The 4,007-nt window shown below is 38.1% G+C and overlaps 1 pseudogene; it reads right to left on the bottom strand.

The window, feature by feature from the left end:
- Positions 1-1,129: 1,129 nt before the first annotated feature.
- On the bottom strand, positions 1,130-1,238 carry LOC117360191 (annotated as a pseudogene).
- Between the last annotated feature and the right edge of the window lie 2,769 nt (positions 1,239-4,007).

Consider the following 4,007-nt stretch of genomic DNA (forward strand, 5'->3'; position numbering starts at 1 on the left):
AAGATTGTAATTTGATATAGTGGATCCCACATTATTAGCTGAATTTTGTATTAAGAGCAAAGTTTTGGCCTGGATGGAAACTTTCTCACTTAGTGGACATTTTCAGTGGCACATAGATCCTTGAGGTCCTGTGTTTATGAGTCATCTTATGGGGTTCCATGATCCTGTTTAATATTTATGTTAACTCATTAATTAGGTTAATACAGACTTTTGTTATAACTGTGTTTATGTATGCCAACAATTTGTTATTTTTTCACCCAACGTGTAGATCTTTGATTGGCTTAGCTAAGTTAGATTGTTGCTTGACAGTAGTATGGAATTGATAGGCAAACACTGTATGTCATTGATTTTGGAGAATACTACAGTATGTTGGATCTATTGAGGTCCAAAGCCCCTTTCTACTTCTGTAAATGTATTGAGTGAGACTTCATTTGCATACCCAAGCATTACCGGCTGACAAAACCTTTCTGGATAGAACACAAACAACACTGACTAGACAACTACATTAATGGAGCTAGACTGACCTATGACGCTTTTAGAAAAGCCATAAAAACTGCCTTATTCGACAGATATATCACCTAAACAGTAACTACACCAAACACTAAATCAAATTCTATTATTTCTAACATTCTATTATTTCTAAATTTTTTTAATAATCTGTATATTATAATTCGCTGCATTTTAAGATTCTGCATACTGTAATTCACTGACTATCTGCATATTGTAACTCGCTGACTGTCCAGCTCTCTTGCCTAGAAGTCTCACGATTATGGCGTTATAGAAGAATAAAGTTATTATTATTATTATCAGTATTTTCATCACTTAAATAGGAGTAACTATTGATTCAACATTAACATTTGATGAACATGTGTTGTACAAAGTATTGTTAAGCAATGCTTTGCTACACTGAGGATGTTACATCTCATTGAGAAGTTGATAAGTAGGTCTTCTTTTCTAACACTGGTACATTCTAAACCAGAACCTTTTAAAAGATGAGATGGGGAGAACTCAAGATTTCAAGGACAGTTGGCTTAGAAATTAGCAGCTCTGTAAGGGATAGACAGCTAGATGCCAGTAGCCAGTAGCTAGAACCAGGCAGGGTTGAGATCACAGTGTAGCTATAAAGAAAAGTCTACAGCTTCTGGTATTCTCAGGCAGCCTCCCATCCAAGTACTAACCAGGCCCAACCCTGCTTAACTTCTGAGATCAGGCACACTCAGGGTGGTGTGGCTGTAATTATGCTGCTCCTGCAAAAAATAACATCACTGGACCCTACCTGCCCCTCCAATTATCGCTCTCTCTCCTTTCTCAAAATTACTAGAATGAGCTGTCCACCACCATTGTCTTGACTTCCTTTCAGCTCAAGTTGATATAGCCTTCAATCTATAACTCCACTGCCCATCACCCTAGCCAGCATATTAACCATCCCCCTAACTGTATCCTGTTTTGTCTTTCCTGTCCTCTTTAGATTATAAGATCCTTCAAGCAGGGACTGTCTCCTTCATGACTGTACAATGCTGCGTACATCTGGTAGCGCTATAGAAATAATTAATAGTAGTAGTAGATATTCATGTCAAAAATCGATTATGCAAACTCAGTGTTGATGGGAATAAACAAACAAAATTTGACTTAACTTCAATTCAAAATGTAGTGATTCAGATGCTTACAGGGTTTCAGAAAACATTACCATAAGGCCATAGCAGAGAGACTGAATGCATTTTTTGCTTTGGTCTTTACGAAAGAAGATGTAGGAGATAACCTGAACCGGAAATGGTTTTCAAGGGTCATGATGCGGAGGAACTGAAAGAAATCTTGGTGAATCTGGAAGATGTACTAAGCCAAATTGACAAGTTAAAAAAACGTGATAAATCGCCTGGACCGGATGGTATACATCCCAGGGTACTAAAAAATGTAAAATATTTATTCTTGTACTTAAAATTTTGCACAGTGGGGTTCCAATCACATTTGCTTAACTTTTAAAGATTTATACTCCTACATGTGTGCTTCATTTGAATCCGGCTAACCTCATAGTCCCTGCCACAAAATATGCCAAATTAGAAAGCACCTGAAACAGTGCATTCTTTTATGTGGCACCTGTTATGTGGAACTGCTTGCCAACAATTTTGAGAGAAGAAACTTCTCTACCATGTTTTTAAAAGGGGTTTAAAAACCTATCTATTTAAACAGGCTTGTGGGACTGAACTGGTTGTGAATAGGTCTGGTGAAATATTTATAATTTATTGAGCGTATGGTATTTGAATACATTGAGTTCTTGCTGTTATTCTATGAGAAAGATGAGTACTATTGATTTAGCTTCATCCCCCCCCCAACACACACACATACACACACACTTTTATGAAGCTGTGTTAGGCTTTTTTATCACCGGCCATAGAGATAATAACTCTAACGCTCATAGAATTTCTTTGAACATCAGAGCTAATACTTCCGCAGCCAGCGATAAAAAAGCCTAATGTGGCTTCATAAAAGGGGGCCTTTATTAATAATATTACTTTGATCTTAATGGTTTTTGTTTTTGTTTTTTAAAATCTTTATTAATTTTCAAATATTAACAGTGCAACACACAGGTATAACAAGTCAAGAAATGCACATTCAACTTCCAGATATTCAAAGCCAATCATTTTATCCCACCTACCCATAAACACAAATATATATACTCTTTCAATAACCTACACTTATTTAAAATAATACAATAGTACCCTCCCACCCCCTTCCTTCCCTCCCACCCTGGATGTATAAGGAAATGGCACAGAAATTAAAAACAAAAAAACAACTACAGAGAAGTAATAAAAGATGTCAACGGACCCCAAACCAGTTTAAATACGTTAGTATGCCCCAGCATTCATTTTTTCATACCTATAACTGGACCATAGGGTCGCAGCAGTTTGGGTAGAGGGGTGATCGCATCGCGGTAGGGGAGATGAGGCATCTCTCCTGCCGCGATGGTTGCAGTGGGGGGGGGGGGGTAGGTTGCCAGGCCGCTGAACTGATTGCGCCAGCTGCCATCAGCTCAGCGGCCCCTTTTTCGGCACTTATACCTGGTTTGACTTGGTCTAAGTCAAAACGTATAAGTGCCGACTAGGCAACCTGTCAAAATCTTTGGTTATACGTGTCGTAAGCCTAGGTGTAGGTCGGCCCACCGCCCGCCCTTTCCCGTCCTCTAAAAACGCCTCTTTTCGCTCTATGCATTTAGAGGCAGGGGAAAGGCCTAAGCTGGTTTTAGATACGTCTAAAACCAGCTTTGATTAAGGATACTTGGACGATCAGGCTTTTTAATCGTCCAAGTACCCATTTAGGCCACTTTTTAGACTTTTTTTTTTTTATTATTATGAGCCTTTTAACGTTTAGGTGAATAAAACCTGAAACCTATAACCTATTATGCTTAGATTAAATGCACCTAAGACCTAAGTATATCCTGATATGTATCAGTTACTGTAAAATCTGTTGACATATAACATTAATGCCTCCTTTCACTAAGCCGCGATACAGGTTTCTACCATGGCGCGGAGTACTAAATGCTCTGACACTGCTCTACCACTCATAGAATTCCTATGAGCATCAGAGCATCATCGGAGCATTTAACACCCTGGGTCACGGTAGAAACCTCTACCACGGCTTAGTAAAAGGGATGGGTAAATGGGATAGTTCTATGCATTAATACTCTAAAAGGGAGACCACAGACATGCCTAAAAGGTAATCTGGAATTTTGCAATTAAGATTATTTTTTTTTTTGTCTCTCAGTTGGCAATTTGTTGCAAGACAACAAAGAAATGTTTATACACAGACATGTCTTTTGTAATAACCTTGGCAAAGGAAAGCATGCCTAGCTGTTTTTGTTTTAAATATAAAAAGAGTACTACCCTGGCTGTTTTTTTCATGATATATGATTTCATTCTCCATGTGTATACAAGGTTGATTGTTTCAGTGAAAACCATTTTGTAGAAAATATTTGTCTGAAAAGATAGTTTGTACTTTAACCTGCCCCTTAG

The sequence above is a fragment of the Geotrypetes seraphini genome, chromosome 4 (assembly GCF_902459505.1).
Source record: "Geotrypetes seraphini chromosome 4, aGeoSer1.1, whole genome shotgun sequence".
NCBI classification, from domain to species: domain Eukaryota; kingdom Metazoa; phylum Chordata; class Amphibia; order Gymnophiona; family Dermophiidae; genus Geotrypetes; species Geotrypetes seraphini.